Source organism: Nycticebus coucang, chromosome 10 (genome assembly GCF_027406575.1).
Source record: "Nycticebus coucang isolate mNycCou1 chromosome 10, mNycCou1.pri, whole genome shotgun sequence".
NCBI lineage: Eukaryota > Metazoa > Chordata > Mammalia > Primates > Lorisidae > Nycticebus > Nycticebus coucang.
In genome coordinates this window covers 84,795,463-84,818,024 of record NC_069789.1, presented here as the reverse complement: position 1 = coordinate 84,818,024, position 22,562 = coordinate 84,795,463, and positions in this window count along the sequence as shown.

The window sequence follows — 22,562 nt, the reverse complement described above, 5'->3', positions numbered from 1 at the left end:
TAATCCATTTGTGGATCAATGGGCACTTGGGCTTTTTCCATGATGTAGCAATTATGAATTGGGCTGCAATAAACATTCTGGTACAAATATCTTTGTTATAATGTGATTTTTGGTCTTCTGGGTATACCTAGCAGAGGAATTATAGGATTGAATGGCAGATCTATTTTTAGATCTCTAAGTGTTCTGCAAACATCTTTCCAAAGGAATGTATTAATTTGCATTCCCACCAGCAGTGGAGAAGTGTTCCCTTTTCTCCACATTGACACCAACATCTCTGGTCTTGGAATTTTGTGATATGGGCTAATCTTACTGGAGTTAGAGGATATCGCAAAGTGGTTTTGATTTGCATTTCTCTTATGATTAAAGATGAAGAGTATTTTTTTCATATGTCTGTAGGACGTGCACCTGTCTTCTTCAGAGAAGTTTCTCTTCAAGTCCCTTGCCCAGCCTGCGATGGGATCACTTGTTCTTTTCTTGCTTATACATTTGAGTTCTCTATGGATTCTGGTTATTAAACCTTTGTTGGAGACATAACCTGCAAATATCTTCTCCCATTCTGAGGGCTGTTTGCTTGCTTTACTTACTGTGTTCTTGGCTGTCCAGAAGCTTTTTAGTTTGATCAGGTCCCAGTAGTGTATTTTTGAAGCTGCTTCAGTTGCTCTGATAGTCCTCCTCATAAAATACTCACCCAGACTGATTTCTTCAAGGGTTTTCCCTACACTCTCTTCTAGTATTTTTATAGTTTCATGTCTTAAGTTTAAATCTTTAATCCAGGGAAAGTCTATCTTAGTTAATGGTGAAAGGTGTAGGTCCAGTTTCAGTCTTCTATAGGTTGCCAGCCAGTTCACCCAGCAGCCAGTTTCACCCCGTGAAATAGGGAATCTTTTCCTCACTGAATGTTTCTAATTGGCTTGTCAAAGAACAAATAACGGTAAGTAGCTGGATTCATCTCTTGGTTCTCTATTCTGTTCCAGACATCTACTTCTCTGTTTTTGTGTCAGTACCATGCTGTTTTGATCACTATTGATTTATGGTATAGACTGAGGTCTGGAGGCTGATTCCTCCTGCTTTGTTTTTATTTCTGAGTAATGTCTTGGCTATTTGAAGTTTTTTCTGATTCCATACAAAATGAAGTATTATTTTTCAAGATCTTTAAAGTATGATACTGTAGCTTTAATAGGGGTTGCATTAAAATTGTATATTGCTTTGGGTACTATGGACATTTTAACAATGTTGATTCTTCCCAGCCATGAGCATGGTAAGTTTTTCCATTTGTTAATATTTTCAGCTATTTCTTTTCTTAGAGTTTCATAGTTCTCTTTATAGAAAACTTTCACGTCCTTTGTTAGATAAACTCCCAAATATTTCATCTTATTTGGCACTACTGTGAGTGGAATAGAGTCCTTAACTGTTTTTTCAGCTTGACTATTGTTGGTATATATAAAGGCTACCGATTTATGAATGTTGATTTTGTAACCTGAGATGCTGCTTTATTCCTTGATCACTTCTAAGAGTTTTGTAGTAGAATCCCTGGTGTTTTCCAGATATACAGTCATATCATCTGCAAAGAGCAAAAGTTTGATCTCTTCTGACCCTATATGGATACCCTTGATCACCTTTTCCTCCCTAATTGTGGTGGCTAAAACTTATATTACAATGTTAAAGAGCAGTGAAGACAATGGGCAGCCTTGTCTGGTTCCTGATCTGAGTGGAAATGATTTCAATTTAACTCCATTCAATACGATATTGGCTGTGGGTTTGCTGTAGATGGTCTCTATCAGTTTAAAAAATGTCCCTTCTATACCAATTTTCTTAAGTGTTCTAATCATGAAGGGATGCTGGATATTATCAAATGATTTTTCTGCATCAATTGAGAGAATCACATGGTCTTTGTTTTTTAGTTTGTTTATGTGCTGAATTATACTTATAGATTTACATATATTGAACCGGCCTTAAGTCTCTGGGATAAAACCAACTTGGTCATGATGTATAATTTGTTTGATGTGTTCCTGGATTTTGTTAGGATCTTGTTGAATATTTTTGCATCTATATTCATTAGTGATATTGGTCTATAATTTTCTTTTCTTGTTGGGTCTTTTCCTGATTTAGGGATCAGGGTGGTGTTTGCCTCATAGAACATGTTGGGTAGTCTTCCTTCTTTTTCCATAGTTTGAAACAGGTTGAGTAATATAGGTACTTGTTCCTCTTTAACAGTTTGGTAGAATTCTGATGTGAAGCCATCTGGTCCAGGGCTTTTCTTTTTAGGAAGATTTTGTATGGTTAATGCTATTTCAGAACTTGATATTGGCCTATTCAACATTTCCACTTGATTCTGGCTAAGTCTTGGCAGGTGACGTACTTCCAAGTATTGGTCAATTTCCTTCAGATTTTCATATTTCTGAGAATAAAGTTTCTTGTAATATTCATTAAGGATTTTTTGAATTTCTGAGGAGTCTGTTGTTATTTCGTCTTTGTTGTTTCTGATTGATGAGATTAGAGATTTTACTCTTTTTTTCTTGGTTGGGTTAGCCAAAGGTTTATCTATTTTATTGACCTTTTCAAAAAACCAACTTTTTGATTTATTGATCTGTTGTATAATTCTTTTGTTTTCAATTTCATTTAATTCTGCTCTAATTTGGTTATTTCTTTTCTTCTACTGGGTTTGGGGTTGGAATGTTCTTCGTTTTCCAATTGCTTCCGATGTCTCATTAAGTTGTTAACTTCCTCTCTTTTCATTCTCTTGAGGAAGGCTTGCAGTGCTATAAATTTCTGTCTTAGGACTGCCTTTGCGGTTCTGACAATTCGTGTCTTCATTGTTGTTTTGTTCCAAAAATTTGGCAATTTCCTTCTTAATCTCATCTCTGACCCAGCTATCATTTAGCATAAGGTTATTTAACTTCCATGTTTTTGTATGAGCATGCAGATTCCTGTTGTTACTCAGCTCAAGTTTTATTCCATGGTGGTTCGAGAAGACGCAAGGAATAATTTCTATTCCTTTAAATTTCCTTAGGATAGACTTGTGACCTAAGATGTGATTGATTTTGGAGTAAGTTCTGTGGACTGATAAGAAGTATGTGTATTCAGTTTTGTTGGGATGAAATGTTCTGTAGATGTCTGCTAAATCCAAATGTTGGATGGTAGGTTTAAATCTAAAATTTCTTTGCTCAGCTTCTTATTGGAAGATCGATCCAACACTGCCAAAGGAGTGTTGAAATCTCCGACAATTATGGTGCTGGAGGAAATCAAGTTGCTCATATCTGTTAAGAGTTTCTCTTATAAATTGAGGTGCATTCTGGTTGGGTGCATAAATATTAATAATTGAAATTTCATCATATTGAGTATTACCCTTAACAAATATGAAGTGACCATTCTTATCCTTCCTTAATTTTGTTGGTTTAAAGCCTATTGTGTCTGCAAATAGAATTGCAACACCTGATTTTTTTTTTGATTACCATTTCCCTGAAATATGGACCACCATCCTTTCACCCTGAGTCCATATTTATCTTTTAAGGTAAGATGTGACTCTTGTATGCAGCAAATATCTGGCCTGAGTGTTTGTATCCAGTCAGCTAAACTGTGCCTCTTTAGGGGACAGTTTAAGCCATTCACATTAATGGAGAATATTGATAAGTCTGGTAAAATTTTGGGTCAAGTTTTTGAACGTCCAGTGGACATTTTTAATCCTTTCACCAATGTGGAAGTTGGAGTTTGATCAAAAGTTTCTGAGTGAGTTTACTTTTGTGGTAAAGGATTGGGCTGGTATTATGGAGGATAGGTCTGAGAATAACCTGAAGATCTTGTTTGGTTATGGCAAATTTCTTCAACATATGAATGTCATTAAAGTATTTAATTTCTCCATCATAAATGAAACTCAGTTTAGCTGGATACAGGATCGGGGTTGAAAGATATTTTGCTTTAGGAGATTAAAAATTGATGACCACCCTCTTCGGGCTTGAAAAGTTTCAGCAGAGAGAACTGCAGTCATTCTAATATGCTTCCCTTTGTAGGTAATGGATTTCTTACATCTGGCTGCTTTCAGACGTAAGAAGGCTGAAAGGTAATGGATTTCTTATGTCTGGCTGCTTTCAGACGTAAGCAGATTTCTTACGAAGGCTGCTTTCTCCTTCATATTAACTTTAGTGAAGGTAATGATGATATGCCTGGGGGATGCCTTATTTGGATTGAGTTGTGCTGGGGTTCTGAAACTCTCTGATATCTGAATTTCATAATCTCTTGGCATGTCTGGAAAATTCTCCTTCATAATTTTATGTAGAAGGACCTCTGTGCCATGCGAAGCCACTTCATCACATTCAGGGATTCCAATGAGGCAGCTATTAGCCTTCTTCGAATTATCCCAGAGGTCTCTGAGAGAATGATCCATTTTTGCTCTTCATTTCTCTTCTTCTTTGAGAGCTTGGGAGTGTTCAACAGCTTTGTCTTCAATGTCAGAAATCCTTTCTTCTGCTTGGTCCACTCTGTTACTGAGGGATTCTATTGTATTTTTCAGATCTTTGAGGGCTGCAAATTCTTACTTCATTTGTCAATATCTTTGGTGGTTTTGTCTTTAAATTTATTAAATTCTGAGACAACTTTTGAATTTCTCCTTGAATTTCTAATTCCAACTTTTGAATTGCTCCTCGAATTTCTAATTCCAAATTTTCCTCCATTCTATTAATCTTGTTTGCAATCCAAATTCTGAACTCGATTTCTGACATCTCAGCCATCTGTTTATGAATGGGATCATCAGGTACATCTGCCATATTTTTCCTTGGGTGTGGGGGGGTTGATCTATTCTGTTTATTCATACTACCAGAGCTTTTTTTGCTGATTCTACTCCATGTTTATTTTACACTGTTTGATTTTTTCCCCTGGAGCTTTGTCGAGGCCCCATACAGTGCTATGGCCTGAGAAACTGAGGACCTGTTTGGTGTGGTGGGGCTAAGTGGTTCTGTCTTGTTTTCAGCTGGTCTCTGTCTGACCCTAGTGAAACAGTTACTCTAGGTTGAAGTCTCAGCTGTGGAGAAATACAAGCAATTAATTCACCCTGCCTCCCACAGGCATCAATTGGAAAAGGAAAATCAAACCTTCCTACAACCATACACCCAGGGCACCACTTGAATAGTCCTTGGGCGACTGGCTCAGTTCAAAAGGTCCAAATCAATTGTCTCAGTCAGCACCTCTCTCAGGTGGTAGCATTTAAAAGTTCTCTGGCAACTGGATTGCAGGGGTCTGGTGACAACTCAGATATGACTTGCTCCAGTGCTTTGTGAAGTCAGGAGGACCCACCCAGCAAATAAATTAGTTTGGGAAGGTTGATGCCTCCTTCCCCACCTTGCACCTCAGTCACACCCAGTCACTGATAGCCCCGCAGGGCTGTGACCCAGTTGCCTGTAGTGAACAGATACTCCAGGGGTTTGCACCTGCCTGAATCACAAGGAAATCTATATCTACTCAGCCAGGCCACTGCTCTCTGCCTCTATCCAGCAGGGGATATGAGGTCTGACAACCTCGGGTGCTTGATGGACGCTGGGGGGTGTTCACTCAGTTCCAGCCCTGCCCTTGATTGATGTTACAGACAGAACAGAACAGAACAGAACAGAACTACTTTGTGGGAATTTGTTTCTGTCCCTGTTAAATTCTCCTGCAGAAGAGTAGCTGTTTTGAGTTCCCAGAGGCTGTGCCTCAGGCCCTGTCTTTGCTCCTGCAGGTTTGTATTAGGTTAGCTGTCAGTTCTATCCTCCTGCCTTCCTTTGTCTATAGGCTGATGATCCCCTGAGGGCCGGGAGTATCTTAGGCTCAGTAAAGTGGTCCTCTTGGTCAGCCCCACCCTGGGAATTTCCTGGCTGTGTGCGTGCATTTTCTAGTCCCCGTGCTCCACTCAGGCTGGTACCACCTCAGGCAAACCCTTTACTCACAGGGCCTGTGTTTCTGTCCTAGATCTTTTCCATGGTGGTTGCCACCTGAGAAGATGCCCGGCCTCCTCTGGTTGCCCAGGGAGACAGGGGCTGTGTCTTCGGAATATCTGGGAGTGAGCCCTATTGTTGCCAAAAGACGGTTGCTGCTCTGCGCCTTGGGGCATTTCTGCTCTTGTGTGGTTCCCTCTCAGCCAACCATCCTTTCCTCACTCCTGTGCTGCAGAATCAGCACTGACCAGCTATAGTCTAGGCCCTGTCCACCCCTCAAGAAATCACCCAGGAATCTGGACTCCTGGGGGACAGGCCTCCAGACCTCAGAGTGAAAATGGAAGGGAGTGCTGGGAGCTCAGAATTGCAGGTAGAGAATGTATACAGTTTTATACAGTTTTATGCCTGGCAGGAGAACACCGTGGCACCCTAATAGGGGAGGTAGGTCCTGTTTTTAGAGGGTATCTCCCGTGGAGTGTAGTGGGAGGACCTTTGAACTCTGCTCGGTTGTTTGTGGGGCACTCTGATCAATTCTCATGGGGGAGGGAACTCCCTTCTGCTTGATGATGGATTTTGTACCTTTTGTTTGTATCCTTGGGGGTCTCAGCTCACCTCAGTGGGGTTGATGTGCGTTCTTCAACCTTCTCTCTTGGTACAGCTCTAATCCACCAGGTTACTTGCTAAATCTCTGTCATTTAACTCTCCTTCTAGAGAGGAGCCTCTGTGGAAAGCTGGCTTCAGTCAGCTATCTTGTCTCCGCCTCCTCCCCCCCCACCCCAGACCTCAGGTCTTTATTGTAACGATGCGATAGCCATGGTCAAGATCCAGCTGTGGGCAGGAATGTGAGATATGTCCTTGGGGTAGCCTGGACATACAGCAATGGGGTGGCTGTGGGGGTCGGGTAGGTGTTAGGGAGAGAGAGAAGTGGAGGGCTGGCCAGGAACATGGTGCTCTCAGGAAACAGCAGTTCCTCTTGTAACCCCTGGCTCTTTGCCTGTGACAAACTTAACTGATCTCAAACCCAATTTTTAATACATGGCAGTTGTTCATGAGCATTTGACTCATATTAGAATATTCTTGTTATAATTAGCACAGTCCGTAAAGAAAATTAACTTTCTGAAGCATTCCATAGGTGCTAAAATTATAGGCTTTTTAATAGTTATCATTCAATTTTCTAAACTACATTGCTGGGTTTTCCTAATACATTACTGTATATTTAAATAAAATATGCATCATATATATTAAATGTATATAAACTATATATAATTTAATTAAATTACAGTATAATAATTTTATATTAAATTTTTGACATGTAATGTACTAATTTATTTATACATATATATACATATATCATTCTTTCTGTTTATTTAAAATGAAAATGCTCACTGGTGTTTTATTAATGTGTCTCTAAGAAAGAAGGTGCAGGAGAACTGCCTTCCTTGGCAATTAATTACTTTCACATTATTTTCAAATTTTCATCATTAAATTGTCTTTATGAAAAAAGAAACCACCAGGGTGGGTAAATGAATATTATAAGAATCTAAGTGAAGGGGCAAAGATAAAGTCTGAACCCAATGACAACTCTGAGTAACAAATATAAGGCCAGCTTTAATTTTCTGAATTATCAAGCATTATATCAATCTCTTATGTGTTACTCCAAATAGGAAGCTTTGGCTCGGAATATCTACCTCCCCTGAAACCACACCAACGGATCAAAAATATATATCACCCTTCTCATACTGCAGCAACATTGAAAAAAAGGCAGCCATTTTGTAGAATAACAGGGAAGAGTCAGGCTGATGGCAGTCAGTAACTGCCCCTCTCTGCTGACTTCCATTTTGCAGAACTTCTATTAATGATCAATGGGCTATGTTAAGATACTTACTGTGTTTTAAAACTTTTTAAGCTACTTAGAGCAACTTACACATTTGGGGAGAATTCCATTTGCAGAGACCAAACTCTTACGCTAGTTGAGTGAATATGCACTTTAAAGATTATGGTGTTAAGGTGACCAGGTAAAATTTGGTCATTTGAACATCTAAGCAGGCTTGGCTTGCAAATTCTGGGACTCTATGTACAAAAGGAAGTTATTACCTGGGTTCTTAATTTGTACAATTGAAGTCATCACCTTGGTGGTCTGCTTTACTCTGACTATAAAACTCATCAGCTCCAGGTGTCCTCATGTTGATCAGAATGGTGATGTACCTTCATCCTCCTCAGGGGCACTCCCAGGGTTTCTGGCTACTTACTCTGTGGTGGGAAGGGTACATCTGATGTGTAGGATCATTGAGGATTTTTCTCTTATTTTCCTTTAGGGGTAAGATAGCATCAGTGTCAATATTTTCTATAGTTGTGATTTCTTAAATACACTAGCTCCAATAAGCATATGGTGCTGAGGCCAAAGGGGAGGATGAGACAGGAGTTTCTGATCTCAGCCTTGTGACTAACTAGGTGTGTGACACTAATCAATCCTATCACCTCTCTAGCCCCTAGAACACCCTCAGGTAGAATGACCGAGGCACCAGGACCAAGTGAAAGTAGTCTGGATGAGGTCAGACAAAACCACTTCCTCCCTGTCACTTCTGTACACTCCTGCCTCACTGGTCCAGAAAATGCTTGAGAGAACCAGACCAATGCTATCTTAGGCCAGAATATTGCTATATTAGGTATTAAGTTCCAGTTCCCCCACCATTTTGTTTTATAAGTTTCACTTTCCAGTAAGCCCAGACAATTCCCCGAAATCATGAGACAGCTACCCCCCTATCAGGTACTGCCCTCTGGATCAAGCTGTATACACCCTGCTTATTGCGCCACATTATAAAAATCCTCTGTCCAGAGCTTGTGGCTCCTGGCTCGTATCCGTCACAGTGGAGCCCCCGGGAGCCCAAGCTCAAGCTTGCAAAAAAAGGCTCTTTTGCTTTTGCATCGGACTCGGCACCTTGGTGGTCTGTGTGGGGGATTTCAAGATCTGGGCACAACATGGTCAGATAATGAGCCATCAAAGGTGGCTTTGATGTTCCACATCCTTTGTACCCTAGACCATCCTCTTTCTTCAGTAGTAAGAAATATTAAAATCATGAGTGCCAGGTAAAAAACAAACAAAAGTGAGCACCTCCCCAGTTACAAGTTGTCCCAGGAAGCATACTGGACATAAGAACACAACATGTACTTCTGTGCAACTGAACCTTTCTTTGCTCCCTTACTTTAATGTACAATGTAGAGCACTGGGCTTCACAAGAATGTCCCTTGCCCCCTCCTCCTACCTGTTTCTGTTCTCTCTGTTGCCTTTAAAATGCTGCAGGTCTTATGCATCCTTAAAGAAAGATGGAGACTTTACCTCTTTCATGTTTACATGGATGGAGCTGGAACATATTCTTCTTAGCAAAACATCTCAAGAATGGAAGAAATAGTATCCAATGTACTCAGAACTCCTATGAAACTGATTTATAGCTTTCATATGAAAGTTATAACCCAATTATAACCTAAGAATATGGGGAAAGGAGAAAGGGAGGGGAAAGGAGGGAGGAGGATGGGTGGAGGGACAGTAATTGGTGGGACCACACCTACGGGTACATGTGAAACTTACTAAATGTAGAATATAAATGTCTTAACACAAGAACTAAGAAAATTCCAGGAAGGCTATGTTAACCAGTTTGATGAAAACATCTCAAATTGTATATAAAACCAGTGCATGGTGCCCCATGATTGCATTAATATACACAGCTATGATTTAATTAAAAAAATAAATAAAAACAGAAACAAACAAACAAACAAAACAAAACAAAAAAGTCCCCTGAGGCTGTTTGATCTATGGTTGCTGAGCTGGGGAACTGAAGTAGGGAGAGGCTTTTTGTACAGCTCACTTGGAGAAATCAGACTTCAAATTTGCAGCACTCAATAAATGGGAAATCCCAAGGAATTCTAAAGACTAGAAACCACTACAGAGGAAGATGGATTTGGGCCTGAGTTCCCAATTTGCAGTAATTTGAAACATTTTTTTCAGCCCTCAGGACAAAGAAAGTGATACATCGTGACTGTCAAAAAAAGAAAAAAGAAAAAAACAACTTCATTTTATTCTCTGTTTCTTCTTTCTGAGCAGGGTAAAAATTGCTAATTTCAGATGGGGCAGATGAGGATAATAATGTAAAATTTTAAATAAGTTAACTCAGTTAATTAGATGATTAGTGGAAATGTGACCACAGACACATCAGAGAGAGAATGATCACCATGGAGACACGCTAACACACTTAGGTTTCAATGATTTGTTGTAAAATTGTTATAATAGTCATGCATGTGTACAATGGATGTAAAGATTATAAGGAGAGATGAAGTCAGTGGACACAGAAGCTAAGTGTACTGATCTATATACACTAGGGAGAGCAGTAATCAATGTGCAAGATGTGTCTGCAGCCTGGATACCCTGCCATGTCATCCCCAAGGGCGCGGTGAGTCCCAGAGGTTCTGAGAAAGGAAATTCATACCAGGCAGACCTTGGGCTTGAGCTTTTTTCTCTGCCAATTATCATGTTACTTAATTTTTAAACTTCACTTTCTTTATCTCTATAAAGTGGAAATTAACGTTGATGTGTACCTTGTAAGTTGTGAAGATTTAATGAAACAATGTATAGGAAGCACTTTGCTTTTGTAAACTTCAGTAAAAGCTCAATTACTCATAGTTTTTATTAGTGTTACCACTCCATTTTCATGTAAATACATGTTCAGAGCATAAGTCAAGCTATGGGCAGGCGATTGGTTTAGGCAAACTTGTACTTCTTAAGTAGGTCATGAACACATAGGGAACATCGTGAGTTGGTGATAGTTTTAGTGAATGAGGTCAGAGCTCTTTGTGCCCAGGCATGATAATCCAGTGTGTAAGAATAGACCACAGCATCTTTCGGCAAATAATCATCTGCTCTGGCCTATATGTTGTCGAATGCACTAATGAAAACATGATGCTTGTTGGTCCTCAGCATAGAGTGAGTTTCTCTTTTTGAGGAGTGGAGAAGAGTCTCAGTCTGTTGCCTAGACCAGAATACCATGGAGTCTGCTTAGCACTCCTCCTGCCACAGCCTTCCAAGTACCTAGAACTATAGGCGACCACCATTATGCCCAACTAAGTTTTCTATTTTTAGTAGAAATGGGGTCTCACTCCTGCTCAGGCTGGTCTCAAACTTCTGAGCTCAAAGGATCCTCCCACCTCAGCCTCCCAAAGTGCTGGGATTATAGATGTGAGCCACCTTGCCCAGCCTGGGTAACTCTTTTTTGAGATAGAAAGCCAAGGTTGGTGTCTAGCAAGAATTGATTCCCTCTACCATCTTCTTTATGAGCGCCAATGGTTCCTATGAAGAAACTGGGATGAATACCTCACCACAATCTATTTGAACTGCTAGAAAAGCAATTCCAAGGGTATCCCAAAAGGATATGTGCAATCCAGAAATGAGAAAGATGGAGTTCTCTCTCCTATTTTCCTTCTAGTGGCATGGAAGGAATGTGGATTCTTTTTTCAGGAATAGTGTTATGACACCAAAATATTGATCAGCCAACATTGTGAGCAGCAGTGTAGGAGGGAAACCATAATACTCAAGTATTTCACAAGGAGAAGCCTTACAAGAAGTTAAAGAATGTTTTGCAAATTATAAATGCATTTAGACTATTATTATTTATTTTAGAGATCAGAATACATTAAAGTTAAATGAGCATTTAATGGGCTACTTTGTGGTTCATCTTTGTATCATCATTAAATTTAGGAGTGGGTACATGCATTCCCTTGAGTAAATTGGAAAGCAAGATGGTTTCAAGTTGTTTTCATATTTATTGTTGTTTCATTAGTAGCCAATGAATTATTCCTAATGAATTATCAAAAACAGTAATTATATCTGTGTTCTTCTTTTCCATTAACTAGCTCAAGTATGGATGGCTTCACATTTTCTGGAAACTTTTTTTTTTTAATTATTTCTTCTGTCCTATTTTGACCTTTCCAACCTCCAAGGAAGGATGTAGCTTGAGAGTGAGCCGAGAAGAAGGTTGGAAGGATATAGAGGTGATACCAGCCCTTCCCTATCTTTCCTAACTCTTGGAAAAGAGCTTCAGTAAGTGCATCAAATCAACACCACACTTCCTGTTCCTTTGTCCTTTCCTATACAGCTGCTTAAATTAGCTTTAAGTTCCCTGAGGGTAGGAAATAAGATCTATTTTCAAACTGTGTTCAGGACCTAGCACCTTGCTTAATCAATGTTAAATAGTAACAGTGCATTTTAATTGGCCTACTTTCAGAGCATCAGATTAAATTATTCTGCTAATTAATTGGTTGATCTCATATTTCACTTATATTGTCAGGTTATTATTTTTCCCTTTAGGGCTCAAGACACCACTGACAGTTCAAATATTTCTTCCTTAATTACCAAGTCTTAGATTTCACATAATTTTATTATAATTATTTTGATACTGTATTTATTGAGCACCAGCATGTATTAGGAGCTGTTAAGGACAGAGAATTACTTGCAACTCCTCTCCCTAATATGTTACTTCATTGCTCAAAATCCAGCAGAAGGTATACTTGGCTTGGCAAAGCAGAGACTTCAATTGGCTTAACTGGTCAGACATTAAACTAGTTTCATGTAAGTGATCAATAAACATTTTATAACATTGGATCAAGTTTCTTTTTTACCAGCCAAACGTTTCCTAGTAATTTACTAACCCTGCCTTCCCTAGATAGCTGTTGTATATAACCAAACCAATCACTATATTTAGGAGGAAACTAGGCAAGCTAGTAGTTTTCAAGAGCAAAGAAAGAAAGAGAAAGAAGAATTTGAAAATCAGTTCAAGTCAACCAGTTAAAGGAACCGTTAGTATTTAGTCTGGAAAACAGAAGACGTGGTGAGACATAGGAACTCCCATGCAACGTTTAAAAAGCAGGAGAAGAGGGAGAGGGGAGGGGAGGTGGAGGGATGGGAGGAGGAAAGGTATTTGGTTGGACCTCTCCTATTGCACACAATACAATGGTACATTTCAAAACTACTAAGAGTATGGTATAACTGTCTTACCACAATAAATAAGTGAAATGATGGCTACGTTAATGAGTTTGATTTAAGCATTCCCCATTGTATGTCAAATCAGCACATTGTACCCCCAAATTGCACACAGTTATGGTTTTTATTTTTATGAAATCATAACTGTGCACATTAATGCATTTATGAGGTACAATGTACTGATTTTATGTACAATTTGGAAAGCTTACATCAAATTGGTTAACATAACCTTCACCTCACTTATTTGTTGTGTTAAGACATTTATACTCTACTCTTAATAGTTTTGACATGTACCCTTACATTGTGCACAGTAGGTGAGGTCCCACCAAATACTCTCCCTCCTCCTGGCCTCTCTCGTCCCCTCCCCTCTCCCACCTCTTCCTTCCTATAGTTGTGTTTTATTATTTGTATGAAAGTGTGGGTGATTATATATTGGTTTTGTAATAGTATTGAGTACATTGGATACTTTTTCTTCAATTCTTGAGATACTTTTCTAAAAAGAATATGCTCCAGCTCCATCCAGGTAAACATAAAAGATGGAAAGTCTTCATCCTTTTATGGCTGCATAATATTCCATGGTACACATATACCACAATTTGTTAATCCATTCATGAGTCGATGGGCACTTGGGCTGCTTCCATGACTTGGCAATTATGAATTGGGCTGCAATAAACACAGTTATGGTTTAATAAAAAAATAAACAAAAGCTTACATAAACAGGAAACGGGTTCCTTTCATGGAACAGAACAAAGTTGAATGGGTGGATAGTAAAGAAACATTTGCACGATGTAAGGAAAAACTAAACATATTCTTATAATAATATATATTGGGCACCCTTATAGTACAGAAATTCCTTTGTCACTCAAAGAGATGTTAAAGACACTAGAGTTATTGAAATTTGACAAATAATTATGAATGCCCATATGTGAGATGCTCTTATAAGTAGCAATGAACAAAGACAAATAATAGCTGCCAGAGAACTTAGTTTTTAGTGTGCATTTTGTGTGTGTGTTGGGGAGCAGTAGTCAGGGACAGTACCAGAAATAAGCCATCAAGCAATAATGCCCCAAGTTGTGACAAGTGCTGTGGTGGGATGTCAGGCAAGGGAGGTCGGAGAAATGGATGGGGGCTTGAGCATGTCAGGGGCTTATGGGGGAGGGTAGGGAGTTAAAATTTTAATGTAAGTGCAGAGAGTGTCTTTGAAGGGTTTTGAAACATCATGTGATTTGCGTTCTTAAGAGATCACTCTGTCAGCTGCGTAGAGAATGGATTATGGAGAGGAGAAGACTGGAAGCAGAATAAAGTAGTTTTGATTTGCATTTCTCTGATGATTAAGGATGATGAGCTTTTTTCCATGTGTTTGTAGATTGTGCGTCTGTCTTCTTTAGAGAAGTTTCTCTTCAAGTCCCTTGCCCACCCTGAGATCGGATCACATGTTCTTTTCTCGCTATTTCCCCTAATAGAATATGGGGAAAGGGCCAAGGAAGGGGAAGGGAGTGGGGAGGTTAGGATGAAGGGAGGGTAATGGGTGGGGCCTCACCTACGGTGCATTTTAGAATGGGTATAGGTGAAACTTACTAAAGGCAGAACACAAATGTCTACATACAATAACTAAGAAAATGCCATGAAGGCTACGTTGAACAGTTTGATGAGAATATTTCAGATTATATATGTAACCAGCACATTGTACTCTTTGATTGCACTAATGTACACAACTATGATTTAACAATAAAATAAAATAAAGAAAAAAATAAAATAAACTGGGAAGATGATGATCTTAAAGAAGTTAAAAAAAAAAAAAAGACTGGAAGCAGATAGACCTCCTAGGAGACCATTAGAGTGAGGCAGGTGAGAGATGTGGGTAGATAACTGGGGGAATATTCTGGAAGCAAAGGTGCTGCTTGGTAAGAAGTGAGTGATGCAGGAAAGGGAGGAAAGTGGTGACTATCTCTAGGGATGCTTGAAATAGGAACTCTTGTGCCAAATAGGAGGTTGGAAATAATGGCCTCTGACGGCCCTTTCAGCCCTAAAGTTGTATAATTTTATGGTAAATATTCAGTGTGACGACTCTATATTCCCCATCTAATTTCTGGTAGTACCAGAAGTGCTTGTGTGCGCACCAACATTGACCATGGACCTGAAGGAGAATGCAGCATCTGAGGACCCTATATCATAGAGCCTTGCATGGTGCCTGCAAATAATCAGAATACAGTAAATGTTTGATGGATGAATGAATGAATAAAAGGGTGAAAAAAGCTATAAATGTACATTTTTTTTAAACCTGTGATTGACATTCAAACTAATTTATCCCCACCCAACCCGCCATGTCCTTGCTGTAATGTAAGAGGTGCACTTGGTGACAACACAAAGAATGGAGACTCAGACATGTAGGTGTTGATGCTCAGCAGTCAAAATGGGTCAGAAAGCTCTTCTCACAAACTCACAATCTTTAAGTTGCCTTTGCTTGTACAACTATGCCAAGTCTTCAGAATTAGAAAGATTAAAAATAAAAGCAGCTAATGTTGAGTAGAGCCATTTGAATAGTATGTTTGTGCTTTAAGGAGACATGTGACAGGAGGACACTAAAAAGGTCTTTGCTAAACCGTACTGTTAACCACAGGGCCTTTGTCTGAGTGGGCCCTCAGTAAAGGTCAGTGGATCCATAAGTCTCTGTTCATTGAGGATGAGGAAAATAAACCAAATGCGTAGTCTTCCCTGGAGAGATATTCAGCCCTGCCTATGAAGTCCCCTGTTCGTAATGATTCTCATAGGAATTGGTCTGGCATGTCAAGGTCTCTACTTATCTGCCTTTAAATCATTCTGGGTAATAGCTTTTCTTAAATGCATAACTGCTCTGTGGGCTCCAAGCACCCAGTAGCAGCCTTTCCAGAGGTTTTCTGCACTTGCTTTTCCCTTCTCCTGTCACTCACTGGGCTAATTCTTTTGTTCTACCAAATCCACAGAGTTTATTTGCCTCTTTTGTGCAAATAAGGGCAGAGGGGAAACAATGACAACCCAATAGGAAACTTCATTCTCAACAAACAGAAGTCATTGCCAAGGCAACAGAGCAAGAGATTCTCTGCACCCAGCCTTCACTGTGTGAAGTGAGATTTAGATGAGGAGATGGCCTGAGGGGCAAGCAGACCCTTCAGGAAGAAGCTGTCCTCATGAAGGAACCAAAGAGTTGCCATTCCAACTGATGTCTTTTTCTCCTTTCTCAAAAAAGAGAGGAGTTTACAAAAGCCCTGAAAGACGGGAGGACTGGGTAAACTAGATGGGATTTCAAAGAGTCCTGTTCAATTAATCCGACTATAGATAGATCATAACCATTCACTTCTGTGTACAAGGGGTGAGAGTTTGGGGTGATGAGACATGAAGAAAGGGGACAGGGCATTAAACATACTTCTGAACTACTGTGCACACCGTAAATAGGAAGGCATCCCTTTATTCATACAATGCCTTTTGCCCAGAAACCTGCAAACAGAGCACAGACATCACCTCTGTAGGCTTCCAAATACCCCTGTGAGTTGAGGATCAAGGACAGGGATTATTTTACAGATGGGGAAACTGGCAGTCAGAAGCAGTGCAGGTGCTAAGGCCCTTCAGAAGACGGTAGCACAGCCAGAAACAGGATGCAGGTAAAAATACCAACGATAATTTATTTTTTATTGATTCTTAACATCTTCCCTGCTGGATAAAGATCTATTTTATAAAATGACTTTTAAAAGTCAAAGTCTTCTGTTCTCTTCAAAAACAGTGAGCTTACACCCTCTGAATGTCGTTGCTGAAGCCCCTGACACTAGGGACCAAGGAGGATCAGGGTGGGCTTGTGGACTACACTGAGCAAATTGAAACACTATAAGGAGGCCTTATAGCTGCTCTTAAATTCACTTCTCTGGTTTAATGGAAGTACTTTCAGGAGATTCATTTTGGTGCCTCTCAACTACATGGATTCTCAATCTGGGAACCTCAATCAGTCACACAAAATGTTGATTGCCTACCAGGTTCCACTCTAGCAGCACAAAGGAGTAACAAACACTACCTACAGAACTCACCTGCTAAAACGACTGTGCATCTATCACATGCCCTCTCCCGAAGGAGTTCTGAAACATGGAGTGAACAGTAAATGAACAAAAAATGAAAACGAAGACACCACAGATGGTGGTACAGGTAGAAGAGAGTGTTAGGGTTCCGAAAATATCAAGGTATAGTGACCTGACGTTGGAGGATCTTTGGCCAAGGAGGGGGCCTTCAATCCTTTGTCAGAGGTTTGGTCTGAATGGAATGAGATGGTGCCAGCCCCAAATAAAGTGGACCTAGATGTGCACCCTTCCCATCACTCGTGCTGCAGAGATAAGACTCAGCACGCTGCAGTGTAAGTGTTGATCAGGTGCCGCTAGACCAGGTGCTTGTGAGTAGGAACCATTCTCTCTTCATTGCTGTATTCCCAGTGCCCAGATGTATCCCTGGCACATGGTAAGTGATCAGCAAATGTATGGCTAAAGAGTGGATCAAGGAATAAAGAAATGTCCTGAGACAATAATTAAGTATACTGTAAAGTCTATTGCCATGGTCCATGCAGGGAGAATTCATAGCTCTGGTGATAACTAAGGGAAACCTCTAAGTCCCCCCCACCCCCATCACAGAGAAGACCAGGATAAAGGGGGTGGGGGAAGAATCAAGTCTTGTCTCTGGTACTTACTACCCTTGTAGCCTTAGAACATGGCTTGAAGTCTCCATTCCCCATTTATAAAATATTAATGAAATAATTGTATTTATCTGCATGGTTTGGGTAAGGATTAAATTAAATAATGCATGCAAAAACATTTTGGAAAGTGTAAAGCAGTGTACAAATCTCAGTCCTTATTGCCATCCATTGTATAATTTAGCATATCATTAATTTAAGTCATCCATTACATGCTTTTCTCACCAGAATACTGTTGTAAATTACAGCCCATTTAAGGCTGGAATGGCCTCTTTTGAAGATAAATAAGCTGAGGTTGAAGTAGAATGATTTCTCCCAAGGTCCCACAGCCAGCAGCAGAGCCATGCATTGATGCCTGGCCTGTGCTCTTCCTGCTGGATCACTCTCCAGGCCCCCTTAGGAGACTAGTCTTGTGAGAACAGAACTGCATGGTGGCCTTTATCTCCTATCTGTCCTCGTCCTTCAGTGCCACCACATCAGAGCAGAGCTGGAACCATCTCTTTAGTCATTTCCTGTCTCTCTCCCCACTCACAGCCTGAGGCTGCTCTCTTCCCCAACAACTGTGGCAGCACTGGGCTGGCTCCCAACTCCGTCCTGCTTCCTCCAGTCCAGGCAGGACTCTGTGGGTGCATCTTCCTCAGGCATGATGCAGACAGGAAACTGCCCTTATCAGTCACCTTACAAGGCTCCTTCTCCTGAAAGCCACCAGCATGGAGTGTGAGCCTCTTAACGCATCCCTTTCCACTCTGGCAGAGCCCCCCACCATGCTCAGGTGGGTTGGGACTATATCCGAGCCATCCTTGTGCCCACTAGCCCACACCAGACCCTCAGTATAAATGTATTAAGTTACAGGAGCTCCCTCAAACCCTGCAAAGCAACCACTCTTCCAACCTCTATTCCCAGTTGTTAGATAACAAGAGTTCATACATTCCCAGCCCAGCCTTGCCTTCACAATCTCCATGGAGTGTCTGAGAGGTGCTTCCAGTGGAGGATGGACAGTCATTCATGGTCTGTATCATTCTTCTCCCTTTTTGTCTACTGTCACTCCCTCTCCCCAGCTTGGTGGCAGGAATCCCTTTCCCTGCCGCCCTTCTGACCACACACCCCGCACACCATACCACTGCCCTTTCCACTTGCCACAGCAGACTTGCCACTGCGGAGCCACCCTCCTCATTCCTCTTCACAAACCAGGTCCTTGTCCCACTTAGAAGGGTCCCCTGAGCCTCACCGGATGCCCTCACTGTATCTTCTTCCAGGTGGTCTGTTTAGACGGGGGATTTTTTTTCCCACGGCAGGCAACAAGTACTGACTGCCTGCTTTAGACGGGGCTTAGTATTAGGTGCCAAGGAAACTATGCCGTGGTGCATGAGTTTTATTTCCTGCCTGAAAGGACTTTACAGTGTAGTTGGTGATAAAGGAAATATGCAAATATGCATAAAATAGTAAGGTGGCTTACGAAGGCCTTACATCTCCAGGCGTTTCTCTCCCTCCCTCTCTGTGGTCTGTTTCTACAGCTTGAGCCAGCTGCCTACTGGTTGTTTTTGTGTGTGTCCCTTTACATGGTGCTTGTTTGTGAAGTTCTCTCAGACTGTGTCTCTTACATCCAGAGATGCTGCCGCATGTGTTTCACTATGTATGAGCCGAGGCCTGTAGTAATTAGGTCCTTTCTATCACTCCTCAGCCTGCTCCATGCAGTGGCTTTCAGGAAGTGGTAGTAATGGACGCTGGCAGAAAAAGGTCATCCGGTCCAGTCGCCACTGTCTCTCTCACAGGTGCACTCACACAGGGAGGGGGACTGGCGGTATTGGACTCAGCTAGAATCACAATATCATCTCTTCCAGAAGCATGTTAATGAACTCCTATCAACTTCCTTGTGATCAAGGGACTCCACACCTCCATCTAACACAACCCTCGCTGAGATGGGAATGTGCATGAACCTTGGGTCACAAAAATTGCCAGATCATTCACACTTCACCAGTTCTATAATTCTCCTCTGATTTCTTAATGACTCACTTTTCCATTCCCTTCTAAATTCCTTCAGAAGTCCCAGTCTCTTCTAGGCTTTTTGCATGTAACATATGCTGCCTCTTATTGTTAATTGATTCATTTATTTGAAATACATTTGCTGAGCATCTATCTCTACTGTATGCTGATAATAGAACGGTGCATTAGTCACAGTCTCTGCTCTTAGAGAGCTCACTGTCTAATGGGGGGAAAGAATAACAGGAAATCCCAAAATACAAAAGTAAAGGACAAAGAAAAGACTTAGGTGAATATCAGTGAAAGGGCCTGCAAACCCAGGCTGGGCAGATTTCCTTGAGAAAATAACCTCAAAACTTGACCTGAGGATGAGTAAGTCATTAGTGAATGAAGGGAAGAAGGCGGGGGAGAAACTCCTGGAAATGTGAGGATCTTGTCAGTAAGCCACATTACTAATTTATGCACATTTCTTGTGTCACTAACTACAGTGTAAGGTCCCCAAAGGTAAACACTAAAACTCACACACCATGTAGCTTCCTTGGGACCTGCTGCTAAGCTCTGTGTAAAACATGCACTCAAAAACTACTGGCTGCTGCTAAAGAGAATCCCATTTTGATGTGCTGCAGTTGTCAAACTCTGAAGAAATATATTAGCGTTCAAGTAGAATATCTCATTAATCCATTGGTTTAGTTGAGAACAGGCGGTGCTAATGTGCACATCATGGGGAATCCCACCATCCTCTTCTTCTTAAGTCATTCTAGCCAGCGACATCCTTAATTGATTAATGCTCTTCACCCTCCATCATACTCCTACACACCAGGTATTTCATGAGTTTGGGAGATGTCGATGGCCTGGAAATGTAGCCATATCAGCAGTTGAGGAGAACCACAAGATAAGCCCAGTTAGTAAGCCTCTGTTGACAGTTACAAGGCCCAGTGGTTTGAAAGAATTCCATGATAGGGGTACATCTGCTTCCATTCAGAAATTCTGTTTGTAATTGCATTCACATGAAAAGGGAAAGAAGGTGGGTGGTAGTGGTCACGTGCACACAGGCTGCTCCTGTGATCCTCCCACCACTCACGGAGAAGCCAAGAGATGGATGTGCTGTCAGAGCCCTGCCCACTCTCTCCACTTAGCCCACCCAGCTCCTTACCAAGGCTAAGCCAGAAGCACTATCTGGGAGGCATCTCCCTCTTTCTTTCCCAACCTACACAGGGCTAACCACTTTGATGAATTGCTTACAGGCCATTGTTTTAGACTTTGGTGACCATAGATTTTGGAAACCATAGACTTACCAAAGTGCCTGGATAGCATGAACCTCAAATAACCAACAGTCAGCAAGGAAAGCATGCTATCTGCACAGTGGGGTGCTAGCTCTGAGGACCTTCTATCCAAACGTCTCCCAGTCTCCTAGGGGAAATTCTTTGCAAAGGCATCTTTAACTAATCTAGAAAATCTATGCCAGAAACAAAAGATGTATATCAGGACATCTAGGATTAAGAAGCCTCCATATTTCCCATTTGCTAATATGGGCTCTCAATGCCCTATACAGCTTTAGGCTAGAATTTTGTTTTGTCGTTATAGAACATGGCAAACAGAGATGAACATTAAAAAATAAAGCAGAGACAGAGAGGAAAAGAGGGGTTTTTTTAATAGATAAAATATAGATGAGAAAATGAAATAAAAGGCCAGAAAATTTTAAAGTAAATCACAGAGGACTAAAACCAATTAGATGAGGAAAGAGTTAAAATTTAGGCTTAGACCTTTTGGAGGTGGAGCAAGATGGCAGCCGAGTAACAGCTTCCTTGCATCTGGGCACCGTGAGTCTGGGGAGATAGGACTCCAGGCATCTCTGGCTGGTGGGAACTGCCTATCATCACTCCTATGAAGATACAGGGAGTCAGCGAGAGACTTCTGGACCCCAAGAGGAGGACTAAAACAGTGGAAAACTGGCAAGTGGTCGCGTGTGTTCAATCCGTCTAAACCCGCCCACAACTGTAAGTTCAGTAGCAGCGAGACTGCAAACAAGAAAGGCCTTACCTGTGAACTGTTTTGATGTCCTTGGACTTGGCACTGAGTTGAACTGCCTTGGGGAAGGCCTGAGCGGGAGTGCGGAGAACTTTGGCGGTTGTCTAGGGCCCCAGTCTGAGCCGCTGAGCCAGACGGAGCTAATAGTGTTTGGCGGTGGGTCACACGGATCCATTGTCAGTGATCTGCCCCGGCAAGCTCCGCCCTCAGGGTCACAGAGCTAGAAACGGGTGGGAGCTGGTAACCCAGCAACCAAGTAGCCTAAGGGTGGGGTTTGAGCCGCCTTGCAGCCCTAACCCTCAGGGGCAGAGTGAGACCGGTTTTGGCACACTGGGTAAGAGGATAGCCACTTCAGCAGCGATTCCAGTGAGAAAGCTGGGAAAGCTTCTGCTCAGCAAGTTTACAAGTTCAAAGTGCCTTTTAAGTAGGCTGAAGAGAGATTTAGGGTGTCTACCTGCTGGGGTTTGAGAAATCAGCAGCCTCCAGTCGTATCAGAACTGTGACTAACATCTCATACCCCAGAAGACCACGTGTTGCCCAGACAATATTCAATAACATATACAAATTGCTTTGGTTTTGGTTGTGTATTTTTTTCTTTTTTTTTTTGGTTTGGTTGTTTTTTTTTGTTTGTTTATTTTGACGTTGCTGATGTTCTTTTGTTTTTTTAATTTCAATCTTTTCCACACAGATCCCTTTTTCTTTCTCAATTTTCCTAGTTTAATTATAATTTCCCATTGCTGCCTTTTTTAATAACTTCAACTTCATTTTTGCTAGTGTTTCTACCGATATAATTTGGTTTTTCACCCAATTTTATCCCCGTAAAGTTTTCTGTTTGCTTCTTTTGGTTTGATTTATAGCATTTTTGTCTTTCCTCTCTACTTGGTGGAGGTAGGGTACTGTGTCTGATCAGGTTAGCAAA